The 14,565-nt window shown below is 46.7% G+C and overlaps 1 protein-coding gene and 1 pseudogene across 1 annotated transcript in view; one reads left to right on the forward strand and one right to left on the reverse strand.

Moving 5' to 3' along the window:
* Window positions 1–14,565, forward strand: part of LOC126418839 (carboxypeptidase N subunit 2) — a 160,699-nt gene that overhangs the window by 41,634 nt on the left and 104,500 nt on the right. The gene's annotated exons all lie outside the window — the stretch shown is intronic.
* Window positions 7,505–7,622, reverse strand: LOC126420101 (5S ribosomal RNA; annotated as a pseudogene).

Below are 14,565 nucleotides of genomic sequence, written 5' to 3' on the forward strand. Positions count from 1 at the left end.
CAAATACTGACGAATCGATTCCACAGACCGAACGTGAGGAGAGGGGCTAGTGTAATTGGTTAATACAAACCATAAAAAAATGCACGGAGATATGTTTTTTAACACAAACCTACGTTTTTTTAAATGGAACCCCGTTAGTTTTGTTAGCACATCTGAACATATAAACAAATACGTAATCAGTGCCGTTTGTTGCATTGTAAAATGTTAATTACATCCGGAGATATTGTAACCTAAATTTGACGCTTGAGTACCACTCCTCCGCTGTTCGATCGTGTGTATCGGAGAACACCGAATTACGTAGGGATCCAAAGAGAACGGTGATGGACCTTACGTACAGAAGAGACTGGAACAGCACATGACGTCCACATGCTAACACCTTTTTATTGGTGTTTTTCACTGACGCACATGTACATTACCATGAGGGGTGAGGCACACGTACACACGTGGTTTCCGTTTTCAATTACGGAGTGGAATAGAGTGTGTCCCGACATGTCAGGCCAATAGATGTTCAATGTGGTGGCCATCATTTGCTGCACACAATTGCAATCTCTGGCGTAATGAATGTCGTACACGCCGCAGTACATCTGGTGTAATGTCGCCGCAGGCTGCCACAATACGTTGTTTCATATCCTCTGGGGTTGTAGGCACATCACGGTACACATTCTCCTTTAACGTACCCCACAGAAAGAAGTCCAGAGGTGTAAGATCAGGAGAACGGGCTGGCCAATTTATGCGTCCTCCACGTCCTATGAAACGCCCGTCGAACATCTTGTCAAGGGTCAGCCTAGTGTTAATTGCGGAATGTGCAGATGCACCATCATGCTGATACCACATACGTCGACGCGTTTCGAGTGGGACATTTTCGAGCAACGTTGGCAGATCATTCTGTAGAAACGTGATGTATGTTGCAGCTGTTTAGGGCCCTGCAATGAAGTGAGGACCAATGAGGTGGTCACCAATGATTCCGCACCATACATTTACAGTCCACGATCGCTGTCGCTCTACCTGTCTGAGCCAGCGAGGATTGTCCACGGACCAGTAATGCATGTTCCGCAGATTCACTGCCCCGTGGTTTGTGAAACCCGCTTCATCGGTAAACAGGTAGAACTGCAACGCATTCTCTGTTAATGCCCATTGACAGAATTGCACTCGATGATTAAAGTCATCACCATGTAATTGCTGATGTAGCGACACATGAAACGGGTGAAAGCGGTGACGATGCAGTATGCGCATGACACTACTTTGACTCAGTCCACCGGCTCTCGCAATGTCCCGTGTACTCATGTGTGGGTTCATAGCAACAACAGCTAACACACCAACTGCACCCGCTTCTACTGTGACGGGCCTGTTACGGACCCGTTTGCGTGCTACGACCATACCTGTTGCATACAGTTGGCGGTAGATGTTTTGCAATGTGCGGCACGTTGGATGCTCTCTGTCCGGGTACAGTTCTGCATACACCCTGCAGGCTTCAGCTGCATTTCGTCGACACTCGCCATAGATGAGTATCATCTCCGCCTTTTCAGAGTTCTAACACACCATGGTCACAGTTCCTACAACACTACACTATCACAGACGTCTGGTAACACGGTGTACTACAGTTGGTCTGCGTGCGGAGACGAATGCAGAATAACAATAGCAGCAAGCGCTACATGCGGACACTGCGACAGCTAGACCAAACCACAACAGTGCACTACAGCCACACTCGTAAACACGGTCGTCATCGTAAACATGTCCCTGCAGATGCTGCTCGCCGACCGTGGCACGTGTTTGTTACAACACGCAACTGAACGTCGGAGGTTTCGAGCGTCAACTTTAGGTTACAATATCTCCGGATGTAATTAACATTTTACAACGCAACAAACGGCACTGATTACGTATTTGTTTATATGTTCAGATGTGCTAACAAAACTAACATGGTTCCATTTTAGAAAACGTAGGTTTGTGTTGAAAAACATACTTCCGTGCAATTTTGTATGGTTTGTATTAAACAATTACACTAGCCTCTCTCCTCACGTTCGGTCTGTAGAATCGATTCTTCAGTACTTGATGTGGTTTACGAAACATATCCAGCGGTAACGTTAGGTGACTCACCCTGTATAATTTTCATTTATACTGCGTATCACGAAACAAAAGAACTGGCCACCCCAGGTGAAGCAGTGACGCCACTTCTCCTGAATCGCACAAAATCATTGTTTTCCATTTATAAACAGAAATCTGTAGATGAAGTACACCGGGTGCTGTGCTTGCAGTTTCACCGAGGCCAGGATAGAATTCAAGGACAGTAAAGTTTAAGTTTAGAAACGAACTCTTATTACACTACTGGCCATTAAATTGCTACACCACGCAGATGACATGCTACAGACGCAAAATTTAACTGACAGGAAGAAGATGCTGTGATATACGAATGATTAGCTTTTCAGAGCATTCACACAAGGTTGGCGCCGGTGGCGACACCTACAACGTGCTGACATATGAGGAAAGTTTCCAACCGATTTCTCATAATAAACAGCAGTTGACCGGCGTTGCCTGGTGAAACGCTGTTGTGATGCCTCGTGTAAGGAGGAGAAATGCGTGCCATCACGTTTCCGACTTTGATAATTGTCGGATTGTAGCCTATCGCGATTGTGGTTTATCGTATCGCGACATTGCTGCTCGCGTTGGTCGAGATCCAATGACTGTTAGCAGAATATGGAATCGGTGGGTTCAGGAGGGTAATATGGAACGCCGTGTTGCATCCCAACGGTCTCCTATCACTAGCAGTCAAGATGACAGGCATCTTATCCACAAGGCTGTAAAGGATCGTGCAGCCACGCCTCGATCCCTGAGTCAACAGATGGGGACGTTTGCAAGACGACAAACATCTGCACGAACAGTTCGACGACGTTTGCAGCAGCGTGGACTATCAGCTCAGAGACCATGGCTGCGGTTACCCTTGACGCTGCATCACAGACAGGAGCGCCTGCGATGGTGTACTCGACGACGAACCTGGGTGCAGGAATGGCAAAACGTCATTTTTTCGGATGAATCCAGGTTCTGTTTACAGCATCATGATGGTCGCATTTTGTTCGCATTGACGGCACTTTGAACAGTGGACGTTACATTTCAGATGTGTTATGACCCGTGGCTCTACCCTTCACTTGATCCCTGCGAAACCCTACATTTTAGCAGGATAATGCACGACCGCAAGTTGCAGGTCCTGTACGGGCCTTTCTGGATGCAGAAAACGTTCGACTGCTGCCCTGGCCAGCACATTCTCCAGATCTCTCACCAATTGAAAACGTCTGGTCAATGGTGGCCGTGCAACTGGCTCGTCACAATACGCCAGTCACTACTCTTGATGAACTGTGGTATGGTGTTGAAGCTGCATGAGCAGCTGTACCTGTACACGCCATCCAAGCTCTGTTTGACTCAATGCCGAGGCGTATCAAGGCCGTTATTACGGCCAGAGGTGGTTGTTCTGGGTGCTGATTTCTTAGGATCTGTGCACCCAGATTGCGTGAAAATGTAATCACATGTCAGTGCTAGTATAATATATTTGTCCAATGAATACCCGTTTATCATCTGCATTTCTTCTTGGTGTAGCAATTTTAATGGCCAGTAGTGTATGTAGTTGGCACGAATGTAAAATTTTATCTTTTTTCATAAATTTAATTTCAGTATAAGATTAAACTGCCAACCGGTTGCACATAAACGTTAGGTACACTGACCTACGTTTCGACTCCTACTAGGGGTTTCTACATCAGAACGAACAGTCTGATGTTGTTCCTAGCTGGGTACACGTGGCAAAGGCTACAACGTTTTGTTTTACTTTTGACTTGAGCATAGCTGCTTCAAATTTTGACTATTCCTTTTTAGCAATGTCGTTTTACGATTTAGCAACTGTCCATTCTGATGAAGACATCCCTACTAGGTGTCGAAACGTAGGTCAATGTGCCTAAAGTTTATGTGCAACCGGTTGGCTGTTTAATCTTATATTGGAAATAGTATACAGTTACTGAATAACAGCCATTTTCAAAACTGTATCTATTTAATTATTGTTCTTACATTATTAACATTGTTATAAGTATTGCTTTTGTTAATGAAATAACTTTCTGCTGGCAGTCACGACTTCCTTTTTATTTATACACTGGTGTCCCAAATTAAAGCAACAAATTTTGCAAGGCTGCATTTATTTTGCCACCGAACGGTATACACAGGTGATAGTACAGTAGAAGCAATTTAAAGAATACTGAGACGTCAACAACTGCAACGTGCAGAACGGTATACAAAAATGTCCTTCGCGCTTTCCAACTTAACGGATTTGCACACACATTCTGACAGCTGGCTAATGTGCTCGGTATGGGGTGTGACCACCCCTGGCAGCGATACAGGCACGACAACGACGGTGCGTGCCGTGAATGATGTCGTCAATCTCATATCGAAGCAACAACGCCCGTTCCTCCTCCAGAGCTGCTCACAAGTCTTGGAGAGTGATTGGCGGACGCTGACGTGATGCAACCTGTCTCCCCCTGCATCCCAGACGTGGTCTATGGGATTCAAATCGGGAGGCCACGGCATCGATACAATACCTTCCGTTTCCAAGAAAACATCAACCACCCCCGAGCTCTATCGTCCATCAATGCGAAATCTGGCTCCACAACATCTCGTCACGATACCTGATAGCAGATGAACATTGCCGATCTACCCGTACAATTTAGTGAAGATGTGTTCATGTGATTAACGTAATGCCTGTCCCATACCATTATGGATGTCCTCAACATCGGTCTCTTTCCACAGTATTTGGGCCCCGAAATCGAGTTCCACGTTCCCTCCAAATGCGAATTCCCCCGAGAATCAGTCTCCAGTCCAAATCGGGACTCACCTGTGAAAAGAACATTGGCTCACTGTTCGACTGTTCAGCTAATATGTTGACGACTCCATTATAGACGTTCCCTTCTATGAAGACGCGTCATAATGCAGCAGGTCTCCGACAGCAAAGGCCTCTCTGCCGAAGCCTTCTGTACACCGTCTGCCTCGATGCGACACGTCCAGTGGGTGCTGCTGGGTCAGGTGCCGGTTGCCGTGCAGTACTGAGGTGGTACCGTCGTGTCCTTGCAGCCAAATAACGGTCCCCTCTTCCCGATGTCACAAATGGTCGGCCTTGCCCTGGTCATCGGGATACAGTTCCGGTCTCTGTAAACTGCTGCGACATCCGAGAACAGCAGAACCATTCGCATCAAGCCATCGGACCACATCAGTTTGCGACTGTCCTGCTTCCACTCTTCCTATGGCCCTGTCTGGTGGGCGTCTTCTCTGTGCCATACTGCACCGTCTATGGTGTCCATACAGCAGTTGTGGATTAGGGTCTAGCCGGAAAACACTATTTCTTTTGATAGGTGCCCCGACGTCATCGATGGTGTGGGTGTCTGTTGACCGGAATGATCCCTTCCTTGCAGAACACTATCGTACCGACATCTGTTGACAGTGTGTATGATTATATCGTGAATTAGACACAGAACGGGGAAATAGCGGTTTGTTGGTTTAATTTTGGACACGAGTGTATTTTGGACATGGCTTTTCGGGAAACGATTCTCGTTTTCAACTGCATATTTTGTGTGCCACGCCATTCATCCGTGATATTTTCCATTCAATGTATGAGGTGCTGCGTTACTCTGCTGTCTCTGCAACAAGCGAACAAGCGTATTTTGAATTAATGACCGACTTTTGTTTAAAGTTAGTGGCGAATTAGGAAACAACTTTTACAATTCGGCACTGATTTTAATTTTGTCAGAGACGGCAAAGGACTTCGCAGGGCAGTCGAATGTAGTAAACACTATCTTGGAAAGAGATTATGAGGTGGACGTCGACAAAAATAAAACACGGGGAAGGGAATTTAGTCGAATTATATCTGGTGATCCCGAGTGAATTATATTAGGAAATTAGAGTCTAAAGGTAGTAGATGATTTTTGCTATATGGGCGGCAAAGTATGATAGTATACACATTATAAAACTCAGACTGAGAACAGGAAGAAAAGCATTTTTGAATAAGAGTGTTAGTATTTAATATACTGCCGGGAAACACGCAACACAATCAAGCACTGTGCTCAGTGGCACCAGAGTACAATACGTTTGCAATGAGGGACTGTGATTCGGCTGAGACGGTGATCGGCGATCGGGCGGCCCTAACGACGCCTGCCTGTGCTCCCTCTGTTCCGACGCTACAGGCACTAACTGTGATGAGTTTAGAGGCGAACAGAGTTTGCAACCTTTCTTCTTGCGTACAACCGAGCCCCACCGACGAGTTCGTACTCTTGCTGAATAGCTTCAGCCATTTGAATAGGGTCGCACTGTTGGCTCGCGCGAAGCTGGATGCACTTATCGACGGGTTACTGCACATGTTGGGCACACGGTGTGTCGGTGGTGTGTCGCTGCATTAAAAGCGGTCTTTGGAACGTGCCCACGCCGGTAGACCAGCTTCTGGACGTTCACTTAGCACCGGCGCACTTCAAGTCAAGATGAGCACGTTGTAGCGGTGGCCATCCAAATAACACCAAGCGACCATTGGGAACCGTCTGATTGCAGCAGGATTAAGATCGCGGGTGCCTCTGGCCAAGCTACTGGCGACATCCTGACACCACCAACCACGGCTACTCTGGTGTCATCAAAGTATTGACTGGAGAGTGGAATGGCGTTCTATTCTTCTCAGTGATGAGAGTAGGTTCTGCCTGTATGCGAGTGATGGACCAACAAGGTATGACGTATGTGAGACGCCAATTCCAAAGTGCATTCGCTCACTACACTCAGATTCCATCCTAGGCTTCAAGTTGTGCGGGGCCATCATTGGTGTTTCTGGAGGGTACAGTTACCAGTGCCTACTACATTTCACAAGCTGTTATTTCCATGCTAGTGCCATTTCTTTGACAGCAAGGTGAAGTGTTTTTTCAGCAGGACACTGTACGTCCTCATATGACTACTCCGATGCAACGTGCTCGTGTTGTGTACAGCATCCGCCCTGGCCGATAAAGTCACCAGATCTCTCGCCACGCGTGGGACTTGCTGAAGCGGGAACTTACTCGTTCTCCTGAACCTGCAAGACCCATTGCCCGATTGGAAGACGCAGGACGCTTGGGATAGCAGATCGCAGGATACAGAATGGCATTCGGCACGTTTACGATCGTTTTCATGCGAGAACAGTACCTGCGTTCCCGCCAGAGGCTAGGGAAGGAGGAGGGGGGGGAGGGGACAGAGGGGTGGGAGGTACAATGTGTATTGATGCGATGCGATTGTTTCGGGCGGCCTTTATTGTGGAGAGTAGAGAGAGTACTCCGTCTTCAGGCCACAAGTGGCCCATCGGGACCATCCGACCGCCGTGTCATCCTCAGTTGAGGATGCGGATAGGAGGGGCGTGTGGTCAACACACCGCTCTCCCGGTCGCTATGATGGTTTTCTGTGACCGGAGCCGCTACTATTCGGTCGAGTAGCTCCTCAATTGGCATCACGAGGCTGAGTGCACCCCGAAAAATGGCAACAGCGCATGGTGGCCTGGGTGGTCACCCATCCAGGTGCCAGCCACGCCCGACAGCGCTTAACTTCGGTGATCTCACGGGAACCGGTGTATCCACTGCGGCAAGGCCGTTGCCCCTTTATTGTGGCATTAGTTTCATTTGGTCTCAATTTGTTATTATATACTCTTGTCTGTCAGCTCCGTTGTCAATAAGGTTACCTCGTCCTTCAGGGTACTGCACTGTTTTCCAGCATTGTATAAATTTCTTACGAAATCTTTTCTCAAAGTATTTGCCTGGCGTGTAGCTTTTTATGGAAGGGAAACATGGACGATAAGCAGTTCAGACAAAAACAGAACAGACGCTTTTGCAAAGTGGAACTATGGAAGAATGCTGACGGTTTGATGGGTTGGTCGAGTAAGAAATGAGGTCGTACTGAATCAAACTGGACAAAAAAGAAATTTATAGCGTAACTTGACGAAGAGGAAGGATTGGATTCGGAGCTATCAAATAATTGCCAATTTGGTAATGGAAGGAATTATCTTTGTGTGTGGGGGGTGGAGGAATTGGAGACCAAGGCTTGAATACAGTAAACAGCTTCAAATGAATGTAGATTGCAGTACTTACGCAGGGAATGAGAAGGTATCCACAGGACATTTTGACTACACAGAATGTGAATATCGTTATTGAGCATGAGCATGATTTGTTCATTTTACTGGGTAAAATGGAAATGAGCGTTTGGCGTCATTGGCCGGGAGGCCCCTTGCAGGGCAGGCCCGGCCGCCTTGGTGCAGGTCTCACTACATTCGACGCCACATTGGGCTACGTGCGCGCTGGAGGGGGATGAAATGATGATAGTCGCAGAGCAGAGAAAATCCCCGACCCAGCCGGGAATCGAACTCGGGCCCGTAGGACGGCAATCCGTCACGCTGACAACTCAGCTATCGAGGCGGACATTTTACTAGGTGTGCAGATAGATGATAAGCCATCGTGGAAAGCCCACGGTCGAGGTCTTGTTCAAAAACTGGATGATGCCGTATTTACCACTAGAAGAGTATCTGTAATAACTGCTAGTCTACTTTGCTTATTTTCATTCGCTTGTGATATACTGCATTATAATCTGAAGTAGCTTTTTCCATTTGCAAAAGGATATTTTCTTGGATCAGAAATGAGCAGTTCGAGAAACATATGGTGTAAGTTCGAGAACCTCTTGTCAGTTCCTGTTCCGGAGTCCGGCCTGTCAACAGATATTTTCCTTAATGTCGTTTGTTGTTAACAATATAACCTTACTGCTAAGAAGTATCAGCTTTCACGCATTTAACACTGAGCAGAAATCTAATCTGCATTTGGATCGCACCTCTGTGACTCTTGTGCAGCCTTGTGTGCAGTATTCTGCTGTATCCTTTTTCAATAAAGTACAGTCTGCAAAAGAATTAACGGTTAACTTTTTTGAAACACCCTGTGTGAACTTGGCTCAAAGGTGCCTACGAACCTTCCACTGTGATGGTGAAAAAGCATGGTGCCTTGCGACGTCTACCTCGAGCTCGGCGATGTTCCAAATAACCAGGTTCAACACGTGCGAAAGAAGGGCCACAGCTCGGGAGTTCCTGTGAGGTGTAGTACGGGGTAATGATGTCACACTGGTACCAAATTTCACCACAGAGTTTCGCAACGCCACCACGGTCGTGTCAGGGGGGAATCCGGATCTGTCACTCATCTCACCCCCTCTCCTGACTCCTCTGTGATGGAGGTCAGAACCGCAACGCCCAGCGTCGAAATCACGCGGTTTTCTTGTGGGTGGCCGAGGAAAACATTGCAGACGAACTGCCGATCAGAATCGAGAATAAAAGGCCTCAGGAGGTGGCATAAAGGGCGGCAATGTAACCAACCCTTCCTTGGGGCGTTCATTTACACACTTTTTGCGCTTGAAAACAACAGATTTCAGTAAGATGTGCAACAGAATGATGTTCAAATAACTCACGGGTTTGCTGCCGGGTGACGTCGTCGGACACCGCCGATATTTCGACAGGAGCACACCCTGCCATTCTCAAGGCACAAATGCAAGAAGAAAAAGTGTGCAAGCAATTTTAATACCTCGGTTCACAGAGGAGAAACAAGGAAGACACCACACAGAGAACAAGTGTCAACACAACCAAAGATAACCAACATGAGCTGTTGAAATCAGACTATCAAGCAACCTTATTAACAGAGATGGTGGATTTTGTTTAAATGCTGCTTGGAATCCGGATCTGTCACTCATCAAAAAACAGAGGGACAGAATTAGTGCTAATGCACCTGTTGATCAATAGTAACTATCGATTTTTCTGATGTTGGTTATCTTTGGTTGTGTTGACACTTGTTCTCTGTGTGGTGTCTTCCTTGTTTCTCCTCTGTGAACCGAGGTATTAAATTTGCTTGCACATTTTTTCTGCCTTGCATTTGTGCCTTGAGAATGGCAGGGTGTGCTCCTGCCGAAATACCGGTGGTGTTCGACGAAGTCACCCGGCAGCAAACCCGTAAGTTATTTGAACATTCGATTCGCCGGGAAAAGTTAAGGTCTCAACAGAATGACGTTCTTGACAATCTTTAACACTGCCGACACCCTACAAACGATTCAGTCCTTTTCTGAGGACATAGTGGAGCTGCAGCCCAGCTGAATGCCATATGACCCCTTTTGAATGTAACACGACAGCAATTTTTGCTCTGGTATACAGGGTGGAACCACTAGGGGCATTCAAAATTATTCGACTAAATTTGAACACGATCCGAAGCAGTAAAGGTTGCTTATGATTTTCCAGCCCTCCTAATTCGTTCCTTCCCATGGCTGATCACAGAAGTGTGCGACATTGACATGTGTATGAATAAAATGGAAAATGGTCCCTCTGAGACGCCCTTCCCAAGTTTGCCAACACCCTGGTCACCCATCTACTTTTGTTGAGCATTTTAAAAATGTGCCGGTACAGGGACATCCCTTGACAGGTTCCTAGACACCTGCAGGCAGCTGATAGGCACTACATTGCCGCTCTAGCCCTGATTGCATGCACGCTGAATCTGAGGGCTGTTGGAGGGATAGCCTGCCCACAGGCGCCTAGGAATCAGTCAGTGGTTCTTCCTGTACAGGCAAATTTTTAAAGTGCTCAACAAAGGCGCACACGTGAAACTGAGGCTGTTGCCGAACTAGCTGTAGGTCTTAGAGAGACCCTTCGGCATTTTGTTTATGCACATGTGAATGTCACAACCCACTATGATCACGCGACAGGAGGGCGCGAAATAGGAGGGGTGAAAAAGCGCTTTGGTTCCACCCATTACACTAGAGCCAAATTTGCGGTCGCGCTACACAGCGAAGGGGTTGGATCACTTTCGAAGGGGTTGCAGCCCCACAGTGTCCTTAGACAAGGAGTGAATCGTCCGGGGGTGGCGACAGCGTCAAAAGTTGTCAAGAAAGTCGTCCTGTTGCATATCACACTGCAATCTGTTGTTTTCGACCGCGAAGTGTGTGTAAACGCCCCAAGGAAAGGGTGGTTTCACTGACACCCTTCATGCCACCTTGTGAGACTTTTCTGGTGCAGATTCTGAGCGGCGGTGAGTCTGAACTGGTTTCGTCGGCCACTCATAAGGAAACCTCTTGATTTTGACGCGAGGTATTTCAGTTGTGATCTCCATCGCAGAGGGTCAAGAGATTGGATAAGATGTGCTTAAGGGGGCAGGCTGTAACGAGCTCCCCGTCATGTCACACGTTTACAGTGGTCGTCGGGCAGAATTGTGCTGAGTCTTGATGCCAACGAGACACCATTAACCTGCTACACGTCTCACGTGAACTTTTGGGCTCTCACCCTTGTTCCGCTCGTGTCGGTACCCATCTGTCTGATACGACGCAGAGCCTCTAAGGGGTCCGTAGGCCCTTACTATAAGTTTTGCGACAGCACAGGTCGACAGGACAAACAATCGATAGTGTGCGTCGGGTGGCGAGAGCGAGAGCGAGTGTTGAGATAGTAGTAGAGTGGGACCCAGGCTGCGGGCCGGGCCGTGGGACGGCCGGTGGCCGTAATGCAAGGCCGTACCGACAAAGCGGGTGGCCATCGCCGCGGTTTAACCCCTTTTGTGTTAGAAATATACGGGAAAGTGAACAAGTACAATTACTAGTGTTATTCAGTGATATTTCAGTGCCGATATTTGTATTTTCGCGTCTACCGCGCCGGCGTTATTTGGATTGCAGTGTTGGTTTGCAGTGATGGATTACAGTGATTGAAATTGCGTGTGACGATAATGAATAACGAAAGGGCCTGTGCTGAGATTAGCCGTTATTAACTCTGTACGACGAAGGCAGTGGCTGTCTCCTTACTTTGTGTTTTTGTGATGAATATAGGTTGTTGATTAATGAAGCTGTGTTGTCGTTCTTCTTGGCACCAGACATGTCATTATTACAGCATTTGAGAAGGACAAAATGGAATGTAACATCTCCGTAGCAGTCCAATCCGATTGCCAGCCCCATTAGGTACACGGTCACATTAGTTATTATCTATTTGGGCTGCTATCAGATCCCGATCGAGCGGGATAAGTCAGTAGATTAAACCGGAGTGTTACAAGCCCCAGGAAGACATTGCAGGGCGCCATGCTTTTTTGTCTTTGTAGGGAAGTTTGTAGACGCGTTTGACTCAAATTTCCAAATTCTCCGACGCAGTAAGGAAAAATGACGCGGTTTCATAAGAGTGATCTTGTAATTCGCTTGCGCACTGTACTAACAGAATAAAAAATTCGTAGCAGTAGTCCTTGCACTTTCAAGTCTAAACTGAAGAATTGAGTCATGGCTCATTCCTATTCTGTTGGGAAATTCCTGGAAAAAATAAGCTAATTCGTATGTTATACCGTTGATTACGCTAGTATATACTCAACATTTGGTCGTCTGCGTAGGATTAATATAATTTTATTTTATTTGTTATTACTTCTATGATGTTATAATATCGTGTACCGAGTCATCCCATTACCTTGGAGATGTGTCCCTCAATTTCTGCCACGGAACTAGATGGCTAAAATAAAAATACATGAAACAGGATACACTAGCATGGACACTTACATCAAACTAGTCTTCGGAGCGAAGACCACGACAACAACATGTGGAATAGTTACTTACATTGGTATCACGGGATTAGCTTTTATATACAAGACGGTTTTCACTTATATGTCCATGCTTTGGAGTGAACTATTGGCTCCTTCCTACGGTATGACCTCAGTGTATTTTAAGCGTATAATTTTGATGTCATCTGCATTGATTCATTTATAAGCTTTTAACTTATTTTCATTATTGTCGACCTTGTAGACCTGAAGAGGTCTGGTGACAGCTGAAACCAGTTATTTCTCGTTGACATTATATACTGTTGTGTCGGAAAATAAACAAATAAAAAACCATTTTAGGGTCAGTGACGTAACGAGTACGGCTAGAATGTCATTCTTTACAATAACCTGTGTCTCTCTGAGCAGCACACACGATGTTTAACAGAGCCTGACTCTCCACTAGAAAAACACAATATATGGAGTTAGTTTGACCTATGTCTCCCTATCTACACCGCCGGGAAAAAATGAATCTCCCTCAAGGAGAAGGCCATTTTATTGATAAGTGACAGGTAGGAGTATATAATGAATTCAGACGAAATGAATCACATATGTCAATGTAATATACAATGTTCCACCCCTCTAGCGGCAAAGCAGGCGCGTATTCTCGCATGCAGACGATCATAAAGGTACGGAATGGCATCCTGTGATAGACTGTCCCAATAACCTTCCAGCTTTTGTTGCTGTTCGCCAGTGGTTCCTGCATTATCTGGAAACGAGTAAGTTCCCGCTTCAGCATGTCCCATACTTGTTCTGTTGCCAAGGCCAGGGCAGTTGTTGTACACCACGAAAAGCACGTTGCGTCATAGCACCGTATGTGGACGGAGATGCATTGTCCTTCTGAAAATTCACATCAGCTTCCTGTCGAAGAAACGTCAGTATCATGGTGCTAACAACCTGTGAAATGTAGCGGGCACTGGTTACTTTGCCATGTAGAAACAGCAGATGTGACCGCGAGTTTAACGCCCCCCTCATCCCCCCCTCCCCCCGCCAATACACACACACACACACACACACACACACACACACACACACACAACATGATGCCTCACGTGCGTGAGACCTGGGTGTGGTGGGCGAATAAACTCTGGAATGGGCCTCTCACGAAGTCTACGCCCTACATAAATCCGTCGCTCACGTGCATCCAAACAGAACCTCCTGCCTTCGGTGAAAACAGCAGAGTGCCATTCTACTCTCCAGTCGACTCCTTCACGGCACCAGAGCAGCCGTCCCTGGCGACCTCACCGCGCCAGTAGTAGCCTGACCAGACGCACAGTTCTGTTCCCATCTACATCTACATCCATACTCGGCAAGCCACCTGACGGTGCGTGGCGGAGGGTACGTTGAGTACCTCTATCGGTTCTCCCTTCTATCCAGTCTCGTATTGTTCGTGGAAAGAAGGATTGTCGGTATGCTTCTGTGTGGGCTCTAATCTCTCTGATTTTATCCTCATTGTCTCTTCGCGAGATATACGTAGGAGAGAGCAATATACTGCTTGACTCTTCGCTGAAGGTATGTTCTCGAAACTTCAACAAAAGCCCGTACCGAGCTACTGACAAGGGAACCTCCCCATCGCACCCCCCTCAGATTTAGTTATAAGGTGGCACAGTGGATAGGCCTTGAAAAACTGTACACAGATTAATCGAGAAAACAGGAAGAAATTGTGTGGAACTATGAAAAAAGTAAAATATACAAACTGAGTAGTCCATGTAAAACATATGCAATATAAATGTAAATATTGACTCAGGAACGCCGTGGTCCCGTGGTTAGCGTAAGCAGCTGCAATACGAGAGGTCCTTGGTTTAAGTCTACCCGGCGGCGAAAATTTTAATTTTTTATTTTCAGACAATTATCAAAGTTCAAGCACTTACACAAAATCAACTTCGCCCTCCAAAATTCCAGGACATGTTCAGATTTGCTTGGACATATGCAGGATTTGACGGTCTACACGCGGAAAAAATTGAAAACGTTA

The sequence above is a fragment of the Schistocerca serialis genome, chromosome 9 (assembly GCF_023864345.2).
Source record: "Schistocerca serialis cubense isolate TAMUIC-IGC-003099 chromosome 9, iqSchSeri2.2, whole genome shotgun sequence".
In the NCBI taxonomy this organism is placed as follows: domain Eukaryota; kingdom Metazoa; phylum Arthropoda; class Insecta; order Orthoptera; family Acrididae; genus Schistocerca; species Schistocerca serialis.